The sequence below is a fragment of the Triturus cristatus genome, chromosome 3_2, assembly GCF_964204655.1.
Source record: "Triturus cristatus chromosome 3_2, aTriCri1.1, whole genome shotgun sequence".
NCBI lineage: Eukaryota > Metazoa > Chordata > Amphibia > Caudata > Salamandridae > Triturus > Triturus cristatus.
The window spans coordinates 1,037,645,704-1,037,672,951 of NC_140584.1; positions in this window are offsets into that span (position 1 = coordinate 1,037,645,704).

Genomic DNA, 27,248 nt, shown 5'->3' on the forward strand with positions numbered 1-27,248 from the left:
TTACTGATGCATGGCCTGCCCCTTTCCCTCGTCCCAGGGTACACGCAGGTGAATACTCCCGTTACTGATGCAGGGCCTGACCCTTTCCCTCGTCCTAGGGTTCACGCAGGTGAAGGCTTCCGTTACTAATGCAGGGCCTGCCCCTTTCCCTCGTCCTAGGGTTCACACAGGTAAAGGCGCCCGTTACTGATGCAGGGTCTGCCCCTTTCCCTCGTCCTAGGGTTCACGCTGGTAAAGACTCCCCTTACTGATGCAGGGCCTGCCCCTTTCCCTCGTCCTAGGGTTCGCGCAGGTGAAGACTCCCGGTACTGATGCAGGGCCTGCCCCTTTCTCTCGTCCAATGGATCACACAGATGAAGGCTCCCGTTCCTGAATGCAGCGCCTGACCCTTTCCCTCGTCCTATGGATCACACAGGTGAAGGCTCCCATTACTGATGCAGGACCTTGCCCTTTCCCTTGTCCTAGGGTTCACGCAGGTGAAGGCTCCCGTTACTGATGCAGGGCCTGCCCCTTTCCCTTGTCCTAGGGTTCACGAAGGGGAAGGGGCCCGTTAGTGATGCAGGGCCTGCTCCTTTCCCTCGTCCTAGGGTTCACTCAGGTGAAGACTCCCATTACTGATGCAGGGCCTGCCCCTGTCCCTTGTCCTAGGGTTCACGCAGGTGAAGGTTCCCGTTACTGATGCAGGGCCTGCCCCTGTCCCTCGTCCTAGGGTTCACGCAGGTGAAGGCTCCCGTGCAGGGCCTGCCCCTTTTCCATCTTCAAAGGGTTCACGCAGGTGAAGGTGCCCATTACTGATGCAGGGCCTGCCCCTTTCCCTCGTCCTAGGGTTCACGCAGGTGAAGGCTTCCGTTCCTGAATGCAGCGCCTGACCCTTTCCCTTGTCCTAGGGTTCATGCAGGTGAAGGCTCCCGTTACTGATTCTCGGCCTGCCCCTTTCCCTCGTCCTAGGGTTCACGCAGGTGAAGGATCCCGTTACTGATGCAGGGCCTGCCCCTTTCCCTCGTCCCAGGGTTCAAGCAGGTGAAGGCTCCCGTTACTGATGTAGGGCCTGCCCCTGTCCCTCGTCCAAGGGTTCACGCAGGTGAAGGCTCCCGTGCAGGGTCAGCCCCTTTCCACTCGTCCTAGGGTTCACACAAGTGAAGGCTCCCGTTACTGATGCAGGGCCTGACCCTTTCCACTCATCTTAGGGTTCCCACTCATCCTAGGGTTCACACAGGTGAAGGCTCCCGTTACTGATGCAGGGGCTGACCCTTTCCACTCGTCCTAGGATTCACACAGGTGAAGACTCCTGTTACTGATACAGGGCCAGCGCCTTTCCCTCGTCCTAGGGTTCACGCAGGTGAAAGCGCCCGTTACTGATGCATGGCCTGCCCCTTTCCCTCGTCCCAGGGTTCACGCAGGTGAAGACTCCAGTTACTGATGCAGGGCCTGACCCTTTCCCTCGTCCTAGGATTCACGCAGGTGAAGGCTTCCGTTCCTGAATGCAGCGCCTGACCCTTTCCCTTGTCCTAGGGTTCATGCAGGTGAAGGCTCCCGTTACTGATGCTCGGCCTGCCCCTTTCCCTCGTCCTAGGGTTCACGCAGGTGAAGGATCCCGTTACTGATGCTCGGCCTGCCCCTTTCCCTCGTCCTAGGGTCCACGCAGGTGAAGGATCCCGTTACTGATGCTGGGCCCTCCCCTTTCCCTCGTCCTAGGGTTCACGCAGGTGAAGGCTCCCGTTACTGATGCAGGGCCTGCCCCTGTCCCTTGGCCTAGGGTTCACGCAGCTGAAGGCTCCCGTGCAGGGTCAGCCCTTTTCCACTCATCCTAGGGTTCACACAGGTGAAGGCTCCTGTTACTGATGCAGGGCCTGACCCTTTCCATTCGTCCTAGGGTTCCCACTCGTCCTAGGGTTTACACAGGTGAAGGCTCCCGTTACTGATGCAGGGGCTGACCCTTTCCACTCGTCCTAGGATTCACACAGGTGAAGACTCCTGTTACTGATGCAGGGCCAGCCCCTTTCCCTCGTCCTAGGGTGCACGCAGGTGAAGGCTCCCGTTATTGATGCAGGGCCTGCCCCTTTTCCCTCGTCCAAGGGTGCACGCAGGTGAAAGCGCTTGTTACTGATGCAGGGCCAGCCCCTTTGCCTCGTCCTAGGTTTCACGCAGGTGAAGGCGTCCGTTACTTATGCAGGGCCAGCCCCTTTCCCTTGTCCTAGGATTCACACAGGTGAAGGCGCCCGTTACTGATGCTGGGCCTGCCCCTTTCCCTCGTCCTAGGGTTCACACAGGTGAAGACTCCTATTACTGATGCAGGACCAGCCCCTTTCCCTCGTCCTAGGGTTCTCGCAGGTGAAGGCTCCAGTTATTGATACAGGGCCTGCCCCTTTTCCCTCGTCCTAGATTTCACGCAGGTGAAGGCGCCTGTTACTGATGCAGGGCCTGCCCTTTTCCCTTGTCCTAGGGTTCACACAGGTGAATGTGCCCGTTACTGATGCAGGGCCTGCCCCTTTCCCTCGTCCTAGGGTTCACGCAGGTGAAGGCTCTCGTTACTGATGCATGGCCTGCCCCTTTCCCTCTTCCCAGGGCTCACGCAGGTGAAGAATCCCGTTACTGATGCAGGGCCTGACCCTTTCCCCCGTCCTAGGGTTCACGCAGGTGAAGGCTTCCATTACTAATGCAGGGCCTGCTCCTTTCCCTTGTCCTAGGGTTCACACAGGTAAAGGCGCCCGTTACTGATGCAGGGTCTGCCCCTTTCCCTCGTCCTAGGGTTCATGCCTGTAACGACTCCCCTTACTGATGCAGGGCCTGCCCCTTTCCCTCGTCCTAGGGTTCAAACAGGTAAAGGCACCCGTTACTGATGCAGGGCCTGCCCCTTTCCCTCGTCCTAGGGTTCGCGCAGGTGAAGGCTCCCGTTCCTGAATGCAGCGCCTGACCCTTTCCCTTGTCCTATGGATCACACAGGTGAAGGCTCCCGTTACTGATGCAGGGCCTGCCCCTTTCCCTTGTCCTAGGGTTCACACAGGTGAAGGCTCCCTTTACCGATGCAGGGTCTGCCCCTTTCCCTCGTCCTAGGGTTCACGCAGGTGAAGGCTCCCGTTACTGATGCAGGGCCTGCCCCTTTCCCTCGTCCTAGGGTTCACGAAGGTGAAGGCGCCCGTTAGTGATGCAGGGCCTGCCCCTTTCCCTCATCCTAGGGTTCACACAGGTGAAGACTCCTATTACTGATGCAGGGCCTGCCCCTGTCCCTCGTCCTAGGGTTCACGCAGGTGAAGGCTTCCGTTCCTGAATGCAGCGCCTGACCATTTCCCTCGTCCTAGGGTTCATGCAGGTGAAGGCTCCCGTTACTGATGCTCGGCCTGCCCCTTTCCCTCGTCCTAGGGTTCACGCAGGTGAAGGATCCTATTACTGATGCTCGGCCTGCCCCTTTCCCTCGTCCTAGGGTCCACGCAGGTGAAGGCTCCCGTTAGTGATGCAGGACCTGCCCCTTTCACTCGTCCTAGGGTTCACGCCGGTGAAGGCGCCCGTTACTGATGCACTGCCTGCCCCTTTCCCTCGTCCCAGGGTTCATTCAGGTGAAGACTCCTGTTACTGATGCAGGAACTGACCCTTTCCCTCGTCCTAGGGTTCACACAGGTGAAGGCGCCCGTTACTGATGCATGGCCTGCCCCTTTCCCTCTTCCCAGGCCTCATGCAGGTGAAGACTCTAGTTACTGATGCAGGGCCTGACCCTTTCCCCCGTCCTAAGGTTCACGCAGGTGAAGGCTTCCATTACTAATGCAGGGCCTGCCCCTTTCCCTCGTCCTAGGGTTCACACAGGTAAAGGCGCCCGTTACTGATGCAGGGTCTGCCCCTTTCCCTCGTACTAGGGTTCACGCCTGTAAAGACTCCCCTTACTGATGCAGGGCCTGCCCCTTTTCCTCGTCCTAGGGTTCACGCAGGTGAAGACTTCCATTACTGATGCAGGGCCTGCCCCTTTCTCTTGTCCAATGGATCACACAGGTGAAGGCTCCCGTTCCTTAATGCCGCGCCTGACCCTTTCCCTTGTCCTGTGGATCACACAGGTGAAGGCTCCCGTTACTGATGCACTGCCTGCCCCTTTCCCTCGTCCCTGGGTTCATTCAGGTGAAGACTCCTGTTACTGATGCAGGAACTGACCCTTTCCCTCGTCCTAGGGTTCACACAGGTGAAGGCGCCCGTTACTGATGCATGGCCTGCCCCTTTCCCTCTTCCCAGGCCTCATGCAGGTGAAGACTCTAGTTACTGATGCAGGGCCTGACCCTTTCCCCCGTCCTAAGGTTCACGCAGGTGAAGGCTTCCATTACTAATGCAGGGCCTGCCCCTTTCCCTCGTCCTAGGGTTCACACAGGTAAAGGCGCCCGTTACTGATGCAGGGTCTGCCCCTTTCCCTCGTACTAGGGTTCACGCCTGTAAAGACTCCCCTTACTGATGCAGGGCCTGCCCCTTTTCCTCGTCCTAGGGTTCACGCAGGTGAAGACTTCCATTACTGATGCAGGGCCTGCCCCTTTCTCTTGTCCAATGGATCACACAGGTGAAGGCTCCCGTTCCTTAATGCCGCGCCTGACCCTTTCCCTTGTCCTGTGGATCACACAGGTGAAGGCTCCCGTTACTGATGCAGGGCCTTCCCCTTTCCCTCGTCCCAGGGTTCATTCAGGTGAAGACTCCTGTTACTGATGCAGGAACTGACCCTTTCCCTCGTCCTAGGGTTCACACAGGTGAAGGCGCCCGTTACTGATGCATGGCCTGCCCCTTTCCCTCTTCCCAGGCCTCATGCAGGTGAAGACTCTAGTTACTGATGCAGGGCCTGACCCTTTCCCCCGTCCTAGGGTTCACGCAGGTGAAGGCTTCCATTACTAATGCAGGGCCTGCCCCTTTCCCTCGTCCTAGGGTTCACACAGGTAAAGGCGCCCGTTACTGATGCAGGGTCTGCCCCTTTCCCTCGTCCTAGGGTTCATGCCTGTAAAGACTCCACTTACTGATGCAGGGCCTGCCCCTTTCTCTTCTCCAATGGATCACACAGGTGAAGGCTCCCGTTCCTTAATGCCGCGCCTGACCCTTTCCCTTGTCCTGTGGATCACACAGGTGAAGGCTCCCGTTACTGATGCAGGGCCTTCCCCTTTCCCTCGTCCTAGGGTTCACACAGGTAAAGGCACCCGTTACTGATGCAGGGTCTGCCCCTTTCCCTCGTCCTAGGGTTCACGCCTGTAAAGACTCCCCTTACTGATGCAGGGCCTGCCCCTTTCCCTCGTCCTAGGGTTCGCGCAGGTGAAGACTCCCGTTACTGATGCAGGGCCTGCCCCTTTCTCTCGTCCAATGGATCACACAGGTGAAGGCTCCCATTCCTGAATGCAGCGCCTGACCCTTTCCCTTGTCCTATGGATCACACAGGTGAAGGCTCCCGTTACTGATGCAGGGCCTGCCCCTTTCCCTTGTCCTAGGGTTCACACAGGTGAAGGCTCCCTTTACCGATGCAGGGTCTGCCCCTTTCCCTCGTCCTAGGGTTCACGCAGGTGAAGGCTTCCATTACTAATGCAGGGCCTGCCCCTTTCCCTCGTCCTAGGGTTCACACAGGTAAAGGCGCCCGTTACTGATGCAGGGTCTGCCCCTTTCCCTCGTCCTAGGGTTCACGCCTGTAAAGACTCCCCTTACTGATGCAGGGCCTGCCCCTTTCTCTTCTCCAATGGATCACACAGGTGAAGGCTCCCGTTCCTTAATGCCGCGCCTGACCCTTTCCCTTGTCCTCTGGATCACACAGGTGAAGGCTCCCGTTACTGATGCAGGGCCTTCCCCTTTCCCTCGTCCTAGGGTTCACACAGGTAAAGGCACCCGTTACTGATGCAGGGTCTGCCCCTTTCCCTCGTCCTAGGGTTCATGCCTGTAAAGACTCCCCTTACTGATGCAGGGCCTGCCCCTTTCCCTCGTCCTAGGGTTCGCGCAGGTGAAGACTCCCGTTACTGATGCAGGGTCTGCCCCTTTCTCTCGTCCAATGGATCACACAGGTGAAGGCTCCCATTCCTGAATGCAGCGCCTGACCCTTTCCCTTGTCCTATGGATCACACAGGTGAAGGCTCCCGTTACTGATGCAGGGCCTGCCCCTTTCCCTTGTCCTAGGGTTCACACAGGTGAAGGCTCCCTTTACCGATGCAGGGTCTGCCCCTTTCCCTCGTCCTAGGGTTCACGCAGGTGAAGGCTTCCGTTACTGATGCAGGGCCTGCCCCTTTCCCTCGTCCTAGGGTTCACGAAGGTGAAGGCGCCCGTTAGTGATGCAGGGCCTGCCCCTTTCCCTCATCCTAGGGTTCACACAGGGGAAGACTCCTATTACTGATGCAGGGCCTGCCCCTTTCCCTCGTCCTAGGGTTCACACAAGTGAAGGCGCCCGTTACAGATGCAGGGCCTGCCCCTGTCCCTCGTCCTAGGGTTCACGCAGGTGAAGGCTTCCGTTCCTGAATGCAGCGCCTGACCATTTCCCTCGTCCTAGGGTTCATGCAGGTGAAGGCTCCCGTTACTGATGCTCGGCCTGCCCCTTTCCCTCGTCCTAGGGTTCACGCAGGTGAAGGATCCCATTACTGATGCTCGGCCTGCCCCTTTCCCTCGTCCTAGGGTCCACGCAGGTGAAGGCTCCCGTTAGTGATGCGGGACCTGCCCCTTTCACTCGTCCTAGGGTTCACGCCGGTGAAGGCGCCCGTTACTGATGCACTGCCTGCCCCTTTCCCTCGTCCCAGGGTTCATGCAGGTGAAGACTCCTGTCACTGATGCAGGAACTGCCCCTTTCCCTCGTCCTAGGGTTCACACAGGAGAAGGCTCCCGTTACTAATGCAGGGCCTGCCCCTTTCCCTCATCCTAGGGTTCACGCAGGTGAAGGCTCTCGTTACTGATGGAGGGCCTGCCCCTTTCCCTCGTCCTAGGGTTCACGCAGGTGAAAGCGCCTGTTACTGATGCATGGCCTGCCCCTTTCCCTCGCCCCAGGGTTCACGCAGGTGAAGACTCCCGTTACTAATGCAGGGCCTGACCCTTTCCCTCGTCCTAGGGTTCACGCAGGTGAAGGCTTCCGTTACTAATGCAGGGCCTGCCCCTTTCCCTCGTCCTAGGGTTCACGCAGGTGAAGGCTCTTGTTACTGATGCAGGGCCTGCCCCTTTCCCTCGTCCTAGGGTTCACACAGGTGAAAGCGCCCGTTACTGATGCATGGCCTGCCCCTTTCCCTCGTCCCAGGGTTCACGCAGGTGAAGACTCCCGTTACTGATGCAGGGCCTGACCCTTTCCCTCGTCCTAGGGTTCACGCAGGTGAAGGCTTCCATTCCTGAATGCAGCGCCTGACCCTTTCCCTCGTCCTAGGGTTCATGCAGGTGAAGGCTCCCGTTACTGATGCTCGGCCTGCCCCTTTCCCTCGTCCTAGGGTTCACGCAGGTGAAGGATCCCGTTACTGATGCTCGGCCTGCCCCTTTCCCTCGTCCTAGGGTCCACGCAGGTGAAGGATCCCGTTACTGATGCAGGGCCTGCCCCTGTCCCCTGGCCTAGGGTTCACGCAGCTGAAGGCTCCCGTGCAGGGTCAGCCCTTTTCCACTCATCCTAGGGTTCACACAGGTGAAGGCTCCCGTTACTGATGCAGGGCCTGACCCTTTCCACTCGTCCTAGGGTTTACACAGGTGAAGGCTCCCTTTAATGATGCAGGGGCTGACCCTTTCCACTCGTCCTAGGATTCACACAGGTGAAGACTCCTGTTACTGATGCAGGGCCAGCCCCTTTCTCTCGTCCAATAGATCACACAGGTGAAGGATCCCGTTCCTGAATGGAGCGCCTGACCCTTTCCCTCGTCCTATGGATCACACAGGTGAAGGCTCCCGTTACTGATGCAGGGCCTGCCACTTTCCCTTGTCCCAGGGTTCACACAGGTGAAGACTCCCTTTACCAATGCAGGGCCTGCCCCTTTCCCTCGTCCTAGGGTTAACGCAAGTGAAGGCACCGGTTACGGATGCAGGGCCTGCCCCTGTATCTGTCGTCCCAGGGTTCACGCAGGTGAAGGCTCCCGTTCCTCAATGCAGCTCCTGACCCTTTCCCTCGTCCTAGGGTTCATGCAGGTGTAGGCTCCTGTTACTGATGCTCGGCCTGCCCCTTTCCCTCGTCCTAGGGTGCACGCAGGTGAAGGCTCCCGTTATTGATGCAGGGCCTGCCCCTTTTCCCTCGTCCAAGGGTGCACGCAGGTGAAAGCGCTTGTTACTGATGCAGGGCCAGCCCCTTTGCCTCATCCTAGGTTTCACGCAGGTGAAGGCGTCCGTTACTGATGCAGGGCCTGCCCCTTTCCCTTGTCCTAGGATTCACACAGGTGAAGGCGCCCGTTACTGATGCTGGACCTGCCCCTTTCCCTCGTCCTAGGGTTCACACAGGTGAAGACTTCTATTACTGATGCAGGACCAGCCCCTTTCCCTCGTCCTAGGGTTCACACAGGTGAAGGTGCCCATTACTGATGCAGGGCCTGCCCCTTTCCCTCGTGCTAGGGTTCACCCAGGTGAAGGTGCCTGCTACTGATGCAGGGCCAACCGCTTTCCCTCGTCCTAGGGTTCATGCAGGTGAAGGCTCCCGTTACTTATGCAGGGCCTGTCCCTTTCCCTCGTCCTAGGGTTCACACAGGTGAAGGTGCCCCTTACTGATGCAGGGCCTGCCCCTTTCCCTCGTCCTATGGTTCACGCAGGTGAAGGCTCTCGTTACTGATGGAGGGCCTGCCCCTTTCCCTCGTCCTAGGGTTCACGCAGGTGAAAGCGCCCATTACTGATGCATGGCCTGACCCTTTCCCTCGTCCTAGGGTTCACGCAGGTGAAGGCTTCCGTTACTAATGCAGGGCCTGCCCCTTTCCCTCGTCCTAGGGTTCACACAGGTAAAGGCACCCGTTACTGATGCAGGGTCTGCCCCTTTCCCTCGTCCTAGGGTTCACGCTGGTAAAGACTCCCCTTACTGATGCAGGGCCTACCCCTTTACCTCGTCCTAGGGTTTGCGCAGGTGAAGACTCCCGTTACTGATGCAGGGCCTGCCCCTTTCTCTCGTCCAATAGATCACACAGGTGAAGGCTCCCGTTCCTGAATGGAGCGCCTGACCCTTTCCCTTGTCCTATGGATCACACAGGTGAAGGCTCCCGTTACTGATGCAGTGCCTGCCACTTTCCCTTGTCCCAGGGTTCACACAGGTGAAGACTCCCTTTACCAATGCAGGGCCTGCCCCTTTCCCTCGTCCTAGGGTTAACGCAAGTGAAGGCACCGGTTACGGATGCAGGGCCTGCCCCTGTATCTGTCGTCCTAGGGTTCACGCAGGTGAAGGCTCCCGTTCCTCAATGCAGCGCCTGACCCTTTCCCTCGTCCTAGGGTTCATGCAGGTGTAGGCTCCTGTTACTGATGCTCGGCCTGCCCCTTTCCCTCGTCCTAGGGTTCACGCAGGTGAAGGCTCCCTTTACTGATGCAGGGCCTGCCTCTTTCTCTTGTTCTAGGGTTCACGCAGGTGAAGGCTCCCGTTACTGATGCAGGGCCTGCCCCTGTCCCTCGTCCTAGGGTTCACGCAGGTGAAGGCTCCCGTGCAGGGTCAGCCCCTTTCCACTCGTCCTAGGGTTCACACAGGTGAAGGCTCCCGTTACTGATGCCGGGCCGGACCCTTTCCACTCATCCTAGGGTTCCCACTCGTCCTAGGGTTCACACAGGTGAAGGCTCACGTTACTGATGCAGGGGCAGACCCTTTCCACTCGTCCTAGGATTCACACAGGTGAAGACTCCTGTTACTGATGCAGGGCCAGCCCCTTTCCCTCGTCCTAGGGTTCACGCAGGTGAAGGCTCCCGTTATTGATGCAGGGCCTGCCCCTTTCCCTTGTCCTAGGATTCACACAGGTGAAGGCGCCCGTTACTGATGCTGGGCCTGCCCCTTTCCCTCGTCCTAGGGTTCACACAGGTGAAAACTTCTATTACTGATGCAGGACCAGCCCCTTTCCCTCGTCCTAGGGTTCACACAGGTGAAGGTGCCCATTACTGATGCAGGGCCTGCCCCTTTCCCTCGTGCTAGGGTTCACCCAGGTGAAGGTGCCTGCTACTGATGCAGGGCCAACCGCTTTCCCTCGTCCTAGGGTTCATGCAGGTGAAGGCTCCCGTTACTTATGCAGGGCCTGTCCCTTTCCCTCGTCCTAGGGTTCACACAGGTGAAGGTGCCCCTTACTGATGCAGGGCCTGCCCCTTTCCCTCGTCCTATGGTTCACGCAGGTGAAGGCTCTCGTTACTGATGGAGGGCCTGCCCCTTTCCCTCGTCCTAGGGTTCACGCAGGTGAAAGCGCCCATTACTGATGCATGGCCTGACCCTTTCCCTCGTCCTAGGGTTCACGCAGGTGAAGGCTTCCGTTACTAATGCAGGGCCTGCCCCTTTCCCTCGTCCTAGGGTTCACACAGGTAAAGGCACCCGTTACTGATGCAGGGTCTGCCCCTTTCCCTCGTCCTAGGGTTCACGCTGGTAAAGACTCCCCTTACTGATGCAGGGCCTACCCCTTTACCTCGTCCTAGGGTTTGCGCAGGTGAAGACTCCCGTTACTGATGCAGGGCCTGCCCCTTTCTCTCGTCCAATAGATCACACAGGTGAAGGCTCCCGTTCCTGAATGGAGCGCCTGACCCTTTCCCTTGTCCTATGGATCACACAGGTGAAGGCTCCCGTTACTGATGCAGTGCCTGCCACTTTCCCTTGTCCCAGGGTTCACACAGGTGAAGGCTCCCTTTACCGATGCAGGGTCTGCCCCTTTCCCTCGTCCTAGGGTTCACGCAGGTGAAGGCTTCCATTACTAATGCAGGGCCTGCCCCTTTCCCTCGTCCTAGGGTTCACACAGGTAAAGGCGCCCGTTACTGATGCAGGGTCTGCCCCTTTCCCTCGTCCTAGGGTTCACGCCTGTAAAGACTCCCCTTACTGATGCAGGGCCTGCCCCTTTCTCTTCTCCAATGGATCACACAGGTGAAGGCTCCCGTTCCTTAATGCCGCGCCTGACCCTTTCCCTTGTCCTCTGGATCACACAGGTGAAGGCTCCCGTTACTGATGCAGGGCCTTCCCCTTTCCCTCGTCCTAGGGTTCACACAGGTAAAGGCACCCGTTACTGATGCAGGGTCTGCCCCTTTCCCTCGTCCTAGGGTTCACGCCTGTAAAGACTCCCCTTACTGATGCAGGGCCTGCCCCTTTCCCTTGTCCTAGGGTTCGCGCAGGTGAAGACTCCCGTTACTGATGCAGGGTCTGCCCCTTTCTCTCGTCCAATGGATCACACAGGTGAAGGCTCCCATTCCTGAATGCAGCGCCTGACCCTTTCCCTTGTCCTATGGATCACACAGGTGAAGGCTCCCGTTACTGATGCAGGGCCTGCCCCTTTCCCTTGTCCTAGGGTTCACACAGGTGAAGGCTCCCTTTACCGATGCAGGGTCTGCCCCTTTCCCTCGTCCTAGGGTTCACGCAGGTGAAGGCTTCCGTTACTGATGCAGGGCCTGCCCCTTTCCCTCGTCCTAGGGTTCACGAAGGTGAAGGCGCCCGTTAGTGATGCAGGGCCTGCCCCTTTCCCTCATCCTAGGGTTCACACAGGGGAAGACTCCTTTTACTGATGCAGGGCCTGCCCCTTTCCCTCGTCCTAGGGTTCACACAAGTGAAGGCGCCCGTTACAGATGCAGGGCCTGCCCCTGTCCCTCGTCCTAGGGTTCACGCAGGTGAAGGCTTCCGTTCCTGAATGCAGCGCCTGACCATTTCCCTCGTCCTAGGGTTCATGCAGGTGAAGGCTCCCGTTACGGATGCTCGGCCTGCCCCTTTCCCTCGTCCTAGGGTTCACGCAGGTGAAGGATCCCATTACTGATGCTCGGCCTGCCCCTTTCCCTCGTCCTAGGGTCCACGCAGGTGAAGGCTCCCGTTAGTGATGCGGGACCTGCCCCTTTCACTCGTCCTAGGGTTCACGCCGGTGAAGGCGCCCGTTACTGATGCACTGCCTGCCCCTTTCCCTCGTCCCAGGGTTCATGCAGGTGAAGACTCCTGTCACTGATGCAGGAACTGCCCCTTTCCCTCGTCCTAGGGTTCACACAGGAGAAGGCTCCCGTTACTAATGCAGGGCCTGCCCCTTTCCCTCATCCTAGGGTTCACGCAGGTGAAGGCTCTCGTTACTGATGGAGGGCCTGCCCCTTTCCCTCGTCCTAGGGTTCACGCAGGTGAAAGCGCCTGTTACTGATGCATGGCCTGCCCCTTTCCCTCGCCCCAGGGTTCACGCAGGTGAAGACTCCCGTTACTAATGCAGGGCCTGACCCTTTCCCTCGTCCTAGGGTTCACGCAGGTGAAGGCTTCCGTTACTAATGCAGGGCCTGCCCCTTTCCCTCGTCCTAGGGTTCACGCAGGTGAAGGCTCTTGTTACTGATGCAGGGCCTGCCCCTTTCCCTCGTCCTAGGGTTCACACAGGTGAAAGCGCCCGTTACTGATGCATGGCCTGCCCCTTTCCCTCGTCCCAGGGTTCACGCAGGTGAAGACTCCCGTTACTGATGCAGGGCCTGACCCTTTCCCTCGTCCTAGGGTTCACGCAGGTGAAGGCTTCCATTCCTGAATGCAGCGCCTGACCCTTTCCCTCGTCCTAGGGTTCATGCAGGTGAAGGCTCCCGTTACTGATGCTCGGCCTGCCCCTTTCCCTCGTCCTAGGGTTCACGCAGGTGAAGGATCCCGTTACTGATGCTCGGCCTGCCCCTTTCCCTCGTCCTAGGGTCCACGCAGGTGAAGGATCCCGTTACTGATGCAGGGCCTGCCCCTTTCCCTCGTCCTAGGGTTCATGCAGGTGAAGGCTCCTGTTACTGATGCAGGGCCTGCCCCTGTCCCCTGGCCTAGGGTTCACGCAGCTGAAGGCTCCCGTGCAGGGTCAGCCCTTTTCCACTCATCCTAGGGTTCACACAGGTGAAGGCTCCCGTTACTGATGCAGGGCCTGACCCTTTCCACTCGTCCTAGGGTTTACACAGGTGAAGGCTCCCTTTAATGATGCAGGGGCTGACCCTTTCCACTCGTCCTAGGATTCACACAGGTGAAGACTCCTGTTACTGATGCAGGGCCAGCCCCTTTCTCTCGTCCAATAGATCACACAGGTGAAGGATCCCGTTCCTGAATGGAGCGCCTGGCCCTTTCCCTCGTCCTATGGATCACACAGGTGAAGGCTCCCGTTACTGATGCAGGGCCTGCCACTTTCCCTTGTCCCAGGGTTCACACAGGTGAAGACTCCCTTTACCAATGCAGGGCCTGCCCCTTTCCCTCGTCCTAGGGTTAACGCAAGTGAAGGCACCGGTTACGGATGCAGGGCCTGCCCCTGTATCTGTCGTCCCAGGGTTCACGCAGGTGAAGGCTCCCGTTCCTCAATGCAGCGCCTGACCCTTTCCCTCGTCCTAGGGTTCATGCAGGTGTAGGCTCCTGTTACTGATGCTCGGCCTGCCCCTTTCCCTCGTCCTAGGGTGCACGCAGGTGAAGGCTCCCGTTATTGATGCAGGGCCTGCCCCTTTTCCCTCGTCCAAGGGTGCACGCAGGTGAAAGCGCTTGTTACTGATGCAGGGCCAGCCCCTTTGCCTCATCCTAGGTTTCACGCAGGTGAAGGCGTCCGTTACTGATGCAGGGCCTGCCCCTTTCCCTTGTCCTAGGATTCACACAGGTGAAGGCGCCCGTTACTGATGCTGGGCCTGCCCCTTTCCCTCGTCCTAGGGTTCACACAGGTGAAGACTTCTATTACTGATGCAGGACCAGCCCCTTTCCCTCGTCCTAGGGTTCACACAGGTGAAGGTGCCCATTACTGATGCAGGGCCTGCCCCTTTCCCTCGTGCTAGGGTTCACCCAGGTGAAGGTGCCTGCTACTGATGCAGGGCCAACCGCTTTCCCTCGTCCTAGGGTTCATGCAGGTGAAGGCTCCCGTTACTTATGCAGGGCCTGTCCCTTTCCCTCGTCCTAGGGTTCACACAGGTGAAGGTGCCCCTTACTGATGCAGGGCCTGCCCCTTTCCCTCGTCCTATGGTTCACGCAGGTGAAGGCTCTCGTTACTGATGGAGGGCCGGCCCCTTTCCCTCGTCCTAGGGTTCACGCAGGTGAAAGCGCCCATTACTGATGCATGGCCTGACCCTTTCCCTCGTCCTAGGGTTCACGTAGGTGAAGGCTTCCGTTACTAATGCAGGGCCTGCCCCTTTCCCTCGTCCTAGGGTTCACACAGGTAAAGGCACCCGTTACTGATGCAGGGTCTGCCCCTTTCCCTCGTCCTAGGGTTCACGCTGGTAAAGACTCCCCTTACTGATGCAGGGCCTACCCCTTTACCTCGTCCTAGGGTTTGCGCAGGTGAAGACTCCCGTTACTGATGCAGGGCCTGCCCCTTTCTCTCGTCCAATAGATCACACAGGTGAAGGCTCCCGTTCCTGAATGGAGCGCCTGACCCTTTCCCTTGTCCTATGGATCACACAGGTGAAGGCTCCCGTTACTGATGCAGTGCCTGCCACTTTCCCTTGTCCCAGGGTTCACACAGGTGAAGACTCCCTTTACCAATGCAGGGCCTGCCCCTTTCCCTCGTCCTAGGGTTAACGCAAGTGAAGGCACCGGTTACGGATGCAGGGCCTGCCCCTGTATCTGTCGTCCTAGGGTTCACGCAGGTGAAGGCTCCCGTTCCTCAATGCAGCGCCTGACCCTTTCCCTCGTCCTAGGGTTCATGCAGGTGTAGGCTCCTGTTACTGATGCTCGGCCTGCCCCTTTCCCTCGTCCTAGGGTTCACGCAGGTGAAGGCTCCCTTTACTGATGCAGGGCCTGCCTCTTTCTCTTGTTCTAGGGTTCACGCAGGTGAAGGCTCCCGTTACTGATGCAGGGCCTGCCCCTGTCCCTCGTCCTAGGGTTCACGCAGGTGAAGGCTCCCGTGCAGGGTCAGCCCCTTTCCACTCGTCCTAGGGTTCACACAGGTGAAGGCTCCCGTTACTGATGCCGGGCCGGACCCTTTCCACTCATCCTAGGGTTCCCACTCGTCCTAGGGTTCACACAGGTGAAGGCTCACGTTACTGATGCAGGGGCAGACCCTTTCCACTCGTCCTAGGATTCACACAGGTGAAGACTCCTGTTACTGATGCAGGGCCAGCCCCTTTCCCTCGTCCTAGGGTTCACGCAGGTGAAGGCTCCCGTTATTGATGCAGGGCCTGCCCCTTTTCCCTCGTCCAAGGGTTCACGCAGGTGAAGGCGCCCGTTACTGATGCAGGGCCTGCCCCTTTGCCTCATCCTAGGCTTCACGCAGGTGAAGGTGCCCATTACTGATGCAGGGCCTGCCCCTTTCCCTTGTCCTAGGATTCACACAGGTGAAGGCACCCGTTACTGATGCTGGGCCTGCCCCTTTCCCTCATCCTAGGGTTCACACAGGTGAAGACTCCCATTACTGATGTAGGGTCAGCCCCTTTCCCTCGTCCAAGGGTTCACACAGGTGAAGGCTCTCGTTACTGATGCAGGGCCTGCCCCTTTCCCTCGTCCTAGGGTTCACGCAGGTGAAGGCTCCCGTTACTGATGCATGGCCTGCCCCATTTACCTCGTCTAAGGGTTCACGCAGGTGAAGACTCCCGTTACTGATGCAGGGCCTGCCCCTTTCCTTCGTCCTAGGGTTCCCACAGGGGAAGGCTCTCGTTACTGATGCACGGTCTGTCCCTTTCCCTCGTCCTAGCGTTCACGCAGGTGAAGGTGCCCGTTACTGATGCATGGCCTGCCCCTTTCCCTCATCCCAGGGTTCACGCGGGTGAAGACTCCCATTACTGATGCAGGGCCTTACCCATTCCCTCGTCCTAGGGTTCACGCAGGTGAAGGCTCCCATTACTAATGCAGGGCCTGCCCCTTTCCCTCGTCCTAGGGTTCACACAGGTAAAGGCGCCCGTTACTGATGCAGGGCCTGCCCCTTTCCCTCGTCCTAGGGTTCACGCTGGTGAAGACTCCCCTTACTGATGCAGGGCCTGCCCCTTTCCCTCGTCCTAGGGTTCGCGCAGGTGAAGACTCCCGTTACTGATGCAGGGCCTGCCCCTTTCCCTCGTCCAATGGATCACACAGGTGAAGGCTCCTGTTACTGATGCAGGGTCTGCCCCCTTTCGCTCGTCCTGGGGTTCACGAAGGTGAAGGCGCCCGTTACTGATGCAGGGCCTGCTCCTTTCCCACGTCCTAGGGTTCACACAGGTGAAGACTCCCATTACTGATGCAGGGTGTTAGACCTGGCACCTTGGCGTGAGTCTCCCTTCCACTTTTTGTCGCTGTGCCTCATGTGTTTTTATGGTGTTGGCCGCTCAGGGCACTGTGCCACTGCCAACCAGTGCCACAGTGCAAGTGCTCCCTATGTAAAATGTATATGTTGGTTGTATTCCATGATTGGAATCTTTGGTTTACTGTCAGACCCCAGTAAAGTGCACCAGGAGTGCCAGGGCGTGTAAATACAAATGCCGCTGGTGGGCATGCAGCACTGGTTGTGCCACCCACAGAAGCGGCCTGGTAAAACGTGTCTAGGGTCTGCCATTGCAGAACCCGCATGCAGTCTGGTACTTACATGCTGACTGGCAAGTGCCCACACTTGCCAGTCCCTGAACCTTCCCTTAACTTCATGTTAGTCAACCCTCTGGTAGGCCCAAGGGCAGGGTGCGGTGTAAGCCTAAGGTAGGACAAGCCCTGAGGTGCGTGGCATGTCCTAATAGTGAATGACCGCCATTTTCGTTGTTCACTATTGTAAGGCTACCCTGTTCTCATAGGCCAGAATGGGCGGTTAGGATTGTTCCATCCTATGATCCTAACCGACCCAGGGAACATGGTAGAAGATCGAGGAAAGTATGCCTGAACTCGGAATACTAAGGTACATCTTTTCGTAAGGTTTATTTTAATATTCTGCGTTTGCAAATGCCACTTTTAGAAAGTTGGTCTTTGCTTGCCTAACCATTTCAGCCCGCCTCTGCGTGATGTGCATCTGATGTCTGGCTTGCGTGAATGACAGGGCTGGGGGAACTCAGATGGTCAGGGCTAGGTAGCCTGGTGGTGAATAGGAAGATTGACAGGTAGATAGATGGGTGGAAGGAGTACACCTGGACTCTGAATAGGACTGTGCTCTGCCACCACAATACCGGCTCCGCCCCCTGTGGAGCGTCTGATCACCCTGCCCTGCACTCTGAAAGAAGAAGCCTGCATCGCGTCAACAAAGTACTCCAGAACTGGACAGAACTAGGCAAGGGCCCCCCTGGCCTGGGAGAACAAAAGAAATGCAGTATAAATGTAGGAGCCCTGCTCCTAAGAAATCAGATCCGCTTATGACCCAAGAAGAATCTCTGCCTGAGGAGGAGGCACCGAGAAAGCTGTAAGGAGGAAGACTGTCCCTATCCTGGAGGACTGGCCTGCAGTGGTGACCTTGCTGCCAAAGGAGAGAAGAGGAACCTTTTGCTGAAGACTTTGCTTTATTTTTACTTTCAAGACTTGTGCTTTTCAAAACGATCTCCAAGGGCTTGGAAGTGAGCTTGCCCCCTGAACTGAGCCCCAGGACCATTGGGCTCAACCTGACCTTCACTCGCCCGCCGCTGGACTGTGGTGTTCCGTCCCTCGCCGGAGTCGTGACTCTTGTGCCCCCCAGCCCCTCTTTTAGCCGTGACCTGACCGCTTAGCCGCCCCTGCCTTAAGAAGAGCCTCGCTCGATCTGAGCCGCTCCCCCGACGCCGTGCTGGGCTGCCCCCATCACCTCGCTCGACGGAGGCTCGCTGCACACTTTCACCCCTCCCGCCGGAATCGGCGTTGTGAGCATCCTCAAGCCTTGGACGGCCCGAACGCAGAATGCGTGCCCGGCTGGCCCGCTTTGTTCACTTGCCACCTGCAACACCCCGCTCTTGCCGTGAGCCTGAAGGATCAGACCCCCATTGTGAAGTGTGGGTGCCCCGGACGCCGCCTCGCCCTTCTGACGAAGAGCCGCTGAAATCCCGCACCAGCCTTCACGTCAAGAAACAAGGTACTGTACTTACGAACTCAACCGCGAGCTCGCATCGGATCCAGGGTCCGCAACATTCTGATTTCCCTGTCGTCTGCCGCATGCTTCCGGGTTGCCGCCTCAGCGCGAAGTGCGCTGAGGCCCACAGTCACCTTTGTGCCTGCCTAAGAACTTTCCGTAACAAAGATAACTTTACCGTATTTATAGAAATTGTGGCCCCACCGTTTCACCGTTACTGGGCCTTGTACTGAATCTGCTGGAACTACATAAAAGCCTTATTTTCATATATAACCTGATTGGTGTCCGTTTGTGGTGCATGCAAGGGGTTTACGGTATGTCTAATTGCAATTGCTTAACCGTGTACGCCTGAGGTTTAGCCTTGACTGCTCGCGCCACGCACCTAGAGGGTGAACAGGGGTTATTCTGAGGAGTCATCCTTCGCCCTGACTAGAAGTAAAGGGTCCCTGCTTGTCGCTGGTACTTGCCTGCGCCAACCAGAGCCCCTGATTTCTAACAAAGGGCCTGCCCCTTTCCCTCGTCCAAGGGTTCACGCAAGTGAAGGCTCTCGTTACTGATGCAGGGCCTGCCCCTTTCCCTCATCCTAGCGTTCACGCAGGTGAAGGCGCCCATTACTGATGCATGGCCTGCCCCTTTCCCTCGTCCTAGGGTTCACGCAGGTGAAGACTCTCGTTACTGATGCCAGGCCTGACCCTTTCCTTCGTCCTAGGGTTCAAGCAGGTGATGGCTACCGTTACTAATGCAGAGCCTGCCCCTTTCCCTCGTCCTAGGGTTCACGCTGGTGAAGACTCCCGTTACTGATGCAGGGCCTGCCCCTTTCTCTCGTCCAATGGATCACACAGGTGAAGGATCCCGTTCCTGAATGCAGCGCCTGACCCTTTCCCTCGTCCTATGGATCACACAGGTGAAGGCTCACGTTACTGATACAGGGCCTGCCCCTTTCCCTTGTCCTAGGGATCACACAGGTGAAGGCTACCTTTACCGATGCAGGGTCTGCCCCTTTCCCTCGTCCTAGGGTTCACAAAGGTGAAGGCGCCCGTTACTGATGCAGGGCCTGCCCCTTTCCCTCGTCCTAGGGCTCACACAGGTGAAGACTCCCATTACTGATGCAGAGCTTGCCCCTTTCCCTCGTCTTAGGGTTCACGCAAGTGAAGGTGCCCTTTAGAGATGCAGGGCCTGCCCCTGTCCCTCGTCCTAGGGTTCACGCAGGTGAAGGCTCGTGTTCCTGAATACAGCGCCTGACCCTTTCCCTCGTCCTAGGGTTCATGCAGGTGAAGGCTCCCGTTACTGATGCACGGCCTGCCCCTTTCCTTCGTCCTAGGGTTCACGCAGGTGAAGGATCCCGTTACTGATGCAGGGCCTGCCCCTTTCCCTCGTCCTAGGGTTCACGCAGGTGAAGGCTCCCGTTCCGGATACAGGGCCTGCCCCTGTCCCTTGTCCTAGGGTTCACGCAGGTGAAGGCTCCCGTGGAGGGTCCGCCCTTTTCCACTCGTCCTAGGGTTCACACAGGTGAAGGCTCCTGTTACTGATGCAGAGCCTGACCCTTTCCACTCCTCCTAGGGGTCCCACTCGTCCTAGGGTTTACACAGGTGAAAGCTCCCGTTACTGATGCAGGGGCTGACCCTTTCCAATCGTCCTAGGGTTCACGCAGGTGAAGGCTCCCGTTATTGATGCAGGGTCTGCCCCTTTTCCCTCGTCCTAGGGTTCACGCAGGTGAAGGCTCCCGTTATTGATGCAGGGTCTGCCCCTTTTCCCTCGTCCAAGAGTTCACGCAGGGGAAGGCGCCTGTTACTGATGCAGGGCCTGCCCCTTTGCCTCATCCTAGGTTTCACGCAGGTGAAGGCGCCCGTTACTGATGCAGGGCCGGCCCCTTTCCCTTGTCCTAGGATTCACACAGGTGAAGGCGCCCGTTACTGATGCTGGGCCTGCCCCTTTCCCTCGTCCTAGGGTTCACACAGGTGAAGACTCCTATTACTGATGCAGGGCCAGCCCCTTTCCCTCGTCCTAGGGTTCACGCAGGGGAAGGCTCCCGTTATTGATGCGGGGCCTGCCCCTTTTCCCTCGTCCAAGGGTTCACGCAGGTGAAGGTGCCCATTACTGATGCAGGGCCTGCCCCTTTCCCTCGTCCTAGGGTTCACCCAGGTGAAGGTGCCTGTTACTGATGCAGGGCCTTCCCCTTTCCTTCGTACTAGGGGTCACGTAGGTGAAGGCTCCCATTACTGATGCAGGGCCTGCCCCTTTCACTCGTCCAGGGTTCACGCCTTTGAAGGCGCCCGTTACTGATGCACGGCCTGCCCCTTTCCCTCGTCCCAGGGTTCACGCAGGTGAAGACTCCCGTTACTAATGCAGGGTCTACCCCTTTCCCTCGTCCTAGGGTTCACACAGGTGAAGGTGCCCGTTACTGATGCAGGGCCTAACCCTTTCCCTCGTCCTAGGGTTCACGCAGGTGAAGGCTTCCGTTACTAATGCAGGGCCTGCCCCTTTCCCTCGTCCTAGGGTTCACAAAGGTGAAGGCTCCCTTTACCGATTCAGGGTCTGCCCTTTTCCCTCGTCCTAGGGTTCACGCAGGTGAAGACTCCCGTTACTGATGCAGGACCTTCCCCTTTCCCTCGTCCTAGGGTTCACACAGGTGAAGACTCCCATTACAGATGCAGGGCCTGCCCCTTTCCCTTGTCCTAGGATTCACACAAGTGAAGGCTCCCATTACTGATGCAGGGCCTGCCCCTTTCCCTCATCCTAGGGTTCACGCAAGTGAAGGTGCCCGTTACAGATGCAGGGCCTGCCCCTTTCCCTCGTCCTAGGGTTCACGCAGGTGAAGGCTCCCGTTACTTATGCAGGTCCTGCCCCTTTCCCTCGTCCTAGGTTTCACACAGGTGAAGGCTCCCGTGCAGGGTCAGCCCCTTTCCCTCGTCTTATGGATCACACAGGTGAAGGCTCCCGTTCCTGGCTGCAGCTCCTGCCCCTTTTCCTCGTTCTAGGGTTCACACAGGTGAAGACTCCCATTACTGATGCAGGGCCAGCCCCTTTCCCTCGTCCCCTTTGCACTTGATTGAGGCGCCTTGAGTCCAGCGAAGGCCAGTCTCCACTGACCAGGTAGCCGGGCGCCTTTCTCCAGTCTGATGTTCTGCAGTCTCCACTTCAACCGCAGAAGGATAAACAGCCCAACGCATTCTGTGCCCGAACAAATAAACGCACCCGTCCTCTGCGCCGCCACCTTTTCCAGCTCCGGGCGGCACTTCAAAGGGAAGCCGAGCGCACGAGCAATGAACTCACATCCCAGCTATTCGCTCTTCTTGCCCACCCAGCACCTGCCTGGACTAGAGGCCCGCAGCCCTTCTCCAAACACATTCATTTAATTAACCTCTGGACGCGCACACCAGCCTAACACTGACTACCTGCCCTTTCCGGTCTGGTAGGATGGCCCCGGCTGCAGGCACCAACCTAGGCCTCAGAACTAAAGGTATGTTGCAACTGTTAAAAACCCGACACTTGAGGTAAACAAAGATGCCACGTAGCCAGACAAAGTGGAAAAGAGCGTGGTATTACCACAGAGCACAGAGACGATTAAGGTACAACCCTATGGCACTAGCAGCTTTGCACCACCTCCTTGAAGCAGGCCTTGTTTAATACAGGTAAGTGATGTCAACAGTGTTTGAAATGGAAACAGAGAAGTGCAGGGCAAGAGAAGCTCCTTGCTTCTGAGAAATGGTGGTACTCGCCAGTTGAAGTATTGCAAGTACTCTCCTTCTCAAAATGAATAAGTGCAAGTACTGAGTACCTACAGTGCCGGCCCATTCAGCACTAGCTGTAAACTAACCTAGCTCCTCGTTTTAAACTGTGCCGTAAGTATTCCTTTAACTATCGTGTTTTCTTGCACTGCCCAGTTTAAAAATATTAGCAAATACAAACTTCTTGGTAATTGCTCGGAGCAGAGAATGTCCAACAATCGGGGTAACAGGCATGTTTATTTTCTGCTCCGAACTCTTCTTATAAACACATCTCCGGTGCTACCTGGCAATGCTGCGATAATACATTTGAGGTATCCCAGAAATCTTGCGCAACTTCCGATTATTCTCAGAGATGTCTAGGCAAGTTTTTGCTCCGGGAGTAAACATGCAGAATTGTTTCCGACAGTTATTCCACAAACGACCACCTCATATCAAAATATGGCCAGGAAGGCTGACCTTTTCTGCTATGTTTAGTAGTCTAATTCCTAACAGTGGCCAACTTGGGTAGTCACAGAAACTCTACACCCCTTAGGGCAGGGTATGCAACCCATCCATCATATGCGCGATACCAAATGAATATGAGTGCCTGCTCTCTAAAACACGTCAGGAAGGGAGGCTACTGTGTCGCTGTGTTGCAAGTCTCAGACCGCACACTTGAAATGGCCCTCTGTGCGAATTAATTTATTATTGCCTGCTAATCCATTAGCCCACGAGAACCATTAAAACCTATAACTAGTGATAGACAATGGCCACAGCTAAGGTGAGCGAGGATTCAATTTCAGAAGCAGCTGTGCGGTGCAAACCCTGGATCCTACAATGGTCACCACGTTCCTGTGTGTGTCCTGGCATAGGTGACATCTTTGGTGAGCTGGTCACAGCCAAATGAACCAACCCTGGGCTTTCTAAACGGATCCTGCTCACCACGTGGTCCTGGTGCTGTGACCTGCCCTGCTTTATGTGGAACACAGCGTCTGCATGCTGTTTACCCAGTGCAGCCCAAGGGTCTGGCATCCCCCTACCGAAAGGAAGGATATTTCCCAATGCATCTTTCAGACAAGAGACTAGCTAGCTCAAACACATTCTGAATGTTAGGAGTTTCGAGTTCCTCTGGTCTCCCTCTTTTTGGACCTTCCAGTCACACTCATATTTTTGTTATCAACCTTGTAATCTTCCAGCCAGTCGTGGGTAAGATGCAGTGTATATCACTTACAAAAAACAGTATTGATTTTTCACGTACAAAAAAACAGAAATACAAAAGAAACAATTTATTCTTACGTGCATGCATGACCTACTATACTAGGGCCCAAGACCTGTTTCAATTCAAAATATATCCCATACCTGCTTGGTCTAGATATTTCATTAGAGTGAGATGGCGAGGAGGGGCTAATCCAAGAACTTGTCACCAAGCCCCATTTGAGACTATGCTTTCGGTATCCAGAGTATGTATGTCCCCAGTAAATTGGACTTTACTGGCCCCCAAATGTGCATACTTTCTCCTCCTTGTAGCTCAAGGTACATCATCTATGGTCCGCTGATCTTTCCAAACTTGCGAGGTTAACCATTGCTTTCATAAAACACCCTTTTCACTCTCATGTACTAATCTATTCCCATGCACTATTCTTCCCCTGTCGGAAGGATCCAATTTTGCCACTCCGTGCTATAACTCTTTTGGGTACCAGTAGGCCACGGGAACAAAGGGTCAATTTACTTTTGGGCATATCAATAATAGGACAATGTATTGTGGGTTTAGCAATGATCGGATTATATATTGTGGGCATAGGATAATGTGTTGTGAGTACATCAACAATAGCTTAATATATTGTGGGCATATCAATGATAGGATAATATATTAGGACATTGTATTGTGGGCATATCAATGACAGGATAATGTATTGTAGGCATATCAATGATAGGATAATGTGTTCTGCGCATATCAGCGGTAGGATAATGTATTGTGGGCATTTCAACGATATTGACAATAGGATAAGGCATTGTGGGCATATCAACTGAAGACTTGATTCCTTAAAGAAAACTGGCTGATTTTAAAAATACATTTTGTTTTTGTTTATTTGAGAGTTGGTAGTTGTCCTATGGAACAGTTTTTAAACATTCACAAAGGGGAAGGGATCCAAAAAGGACCCTTTCCCGTTTGCGAATGGGTTACTGCCTCCTTTGAGAATTTGGTAACCTATGAATGGATTACGATTAAAATTGCGGTTGCAAACCATTGATACTAAGCATTACGAATCAGAAATTGGAATGGACGATCTAAACATGCACCTTACAAAACTGCGATTCGGTTATTGGTTTCCTATACCCATTTTGCAGTTCCGTAACCTGTTACAGAATCACAAAATGCGATTAGTATATGCAAAAAGGCCATATTGCTGTCACAAACCCTGTAATTTTGCCACTCGCACACTCTGTAATAGCATCTGGATTTATACATCAGGTCTCTGTTCTTTTTGGTCACACACACATTTGCTTTGCAGTATTTGTATGCTTTAAGTTTCTGATGGGTGCTCATATTCCCGTTCTTCCTCTTGTGTTCTCTGTGTGTTGTCTTCTCTCATGCCCATAATTTTTAGCTCCTTGTTGCTGAGCACTCCATCTTCCTAAACAAATATTCTGTCTGTACTCTGCTGTTGTCCGGGTCTCTTTGCTTTTGCTTGTCTCCCACTGCATTCATTATTGCAATGATGATCTCTCTCGCCATATCACATGTGATATTGAACTAATGCATTTGCCCAGTTTCACGTTCCAGCTTTTTCAGGGTTTGCAAAGAAGGGTGATATGCATCTGTGCATAACATGCAGATTGGCAGGTACAGTATCATAAAGTTGAGGTAAAAGCCTTAAGTTTTTGTGTCATTGCATCAACATTTTTTCAGACTTTATGTACTCATGGCATATAATCTGGAAAAATCCTGATTGACTGATTTTCAAACTGGAGCTCATTGAGTTTTCTTGCATTTTCTAGTATTAGGTCCTCATTCTGTTAATGAAACACCCTCATATTAATGGAATGTGACTGCATCCTTGGAGATGCAGTGTCAAAAATAATCTGTGTATACAAAAACAACAATTGATGGACAGAATGCAGAACAATGTCATACATTCACCCCAGTACAGAGATCTGGGCCTAAATCCATCGTTTTTTTGCTCACCATGCCGTTCCAGTTTGAACCCAGCCATATGCAAATCAGTCTTGACCCTGTGCCTCATGGGAACAGTCCAGCCCGAACTGCCAAGCTAGGTCCTCCCTGGACTGGAAACAAGCATCCTAGGACCGGTTTCGGGGTTTCACCCCTCTTCAGCCAGGATAGCTTGATTCCAGTGGCATGGAGAGCAAGGGACCCATGTCTGGGCATACCCTTCCCACTCGGGGTGACTAATACAAAAACAACAATTGATGGACAGAATGCAGAACAATGTCATACATTCACCCCAGTACAGAGATCTGGGCCTAAATCCATAGCTTTTTTGCTCACCATGCCGTTCCAGTTTGAACCCAGCCATATGCAAATCAGTCTTGACCCTGTGCCTCATGGGAACAGTCCAGCCCGAACTGCCAAGCTAGGTCCTCCCTGCACTTGAAACAAGCATCCTAGGACCGGTTTCGGGGTTTCACCCCTCTTCAGCCAGGATAGCTTGATTCCAGTGGCATGGAGAGCAAGGGACCCACGTCTGGGCATACCCTTCACACTCGGGTGACAAATACAAAAACAACAATTGATGGACAGAATGCAGAACAATGTCATACATTCACCCCAGTACAGAGATCTGGGCCTAAATCCATCGTTTTTTTGCTCACCATGCCGTTCCAGTTTGAACCCAGCCATATGCAAATCAGTTTTGACCCTGTGCCTCATGGGAACAGTCCAGCCCGAACTGCCAAGCTAGGCCCTCCCTGGACTGGAAACAAGCATCCTAGGACCGGTTTCGGGGTTTCACCCCTCTTCAGCCAGGATAGCTTGATTCCAGTGGCATGGAGTGCAAGGGACCACGTCTGGGCATACCAAAAATAATCTGTGGGCACTGTCTACACTGAAAAAGGGAGTCAAACTTTTTGGTTTTAAGCTTTCTACAACAGGCCTGGGCGTAGTTTGCGGAGATTTGCTACGCAGAACTCAGCGAAGTTACAAAAACATTCAGCCAAGTTCCGCGAGCGGCAGAGTGCAGTGCGAACTGCAGTTTGTGCTGGTTTTCCTGCCGCTCGGGTAGATATTCTACCCGAGCGGCAGCTGGTGCTCGTGAATTTACCGTTCCGTTCGCGATCGCGAGGGGGGGGAGACTCCGCTGCACATCGCAAAGCGGAGTTTTCTGCACTTCGCGATCTCCGCAGAGTGCAGCAAACTCCGCAAACAGAGCGGAGTTCACCGCCCGGGCCTACTCTACAATCTATTTCTCAAGAAACATTTCTGTTCTGTTGTCTTCAGCATACTCTAGTAACCCCAAACTATTTAGTTACTTCTTCTGGGTCTCAACTCTGCTTCTTCTGCCCTGTTTTTCAGCGTGTTAGAAGAGCCTTCTATTGCTTGAAGGATTTGTATTGAGGATGGTTCATGTGACATCCCTTGTGTCAATCAATCAATCAGGGATATTGTAGAGCAGGCTATTCACCCGCGAGGGTCTCAAGGCACTGGTGGGGTAAGCCGCTCCGATCAGTCAAAGAGCCCGGTCTTGAGTGTCTTCCTGAAGATGTGCTGTGAGGGGGCGCGTCTGATGTCGATCGGGAGCTCGTTCTAGGTCTTTGCCGCAATGTAGGAGAAGGCTTTTCCGCCTGGTCTGGCTCTGCAGATGCCCCGGGTTTGAGCGAGGGCGAGGTTGGTGGATCGGAGGTTTCTCTTGGGTAGATGTAAGGAGATTCTTTCATTGAGGTCCGATGTTGTGGAGGCATTTGTGGACGTGGGTGAGTGTCTTGAAAATAACTCTCTTCTAAATGGGGAGCCAGTGGAGGTTCCGTAGATGTTGGGTTATGTGTTCGTGTCGAGGGATGCCGAAGAAGAGTCTGGCTGCGGTGTTCTGTATGGTCTGGAGCTTTCGGAGCAGAGACTTGTTGATCCCGGCGGAGAGGGCGTTTCCATAGTCCAGTCTGCTGGTTATGAGTGCATAGGCGATTGCCTTTCCTGGCAGGGGGGGATCCATTTGAAGGTCTTTCGGAGGATGCGGAGGGTGTTGAAGCAGCTGGGGGCGACGGTGTTGACCTGTCAGTTAATGGAGAGGGAGGAGTCGAGTAAGATGCCGAGGTTTCATGTGTGGTCCGTGGGGGTCGGAGGACTTGCAAGGGCTGCCGAGGACCTCTGTCTTCTCCGAGTTGAGTTTCAGGCCACTGTTGCTTATCCAGGATGCAACGTCCTTCATTCCTTCCTTGAACTTGAGTTTGGTGGTGGTGCGGTCCTTGGTTCGGGAGAGGATGAGCTGTGTGTCGTGGATACTATGCTGAGTCCGTGCTGTCTGACGATGGCGGCGATGGGGGCCATATAGATGTTGAAGAGCGTGGGGCTGAGCGATGACCCTTGGGGTACTCGGCAGTTGATTTCTATGGGTTC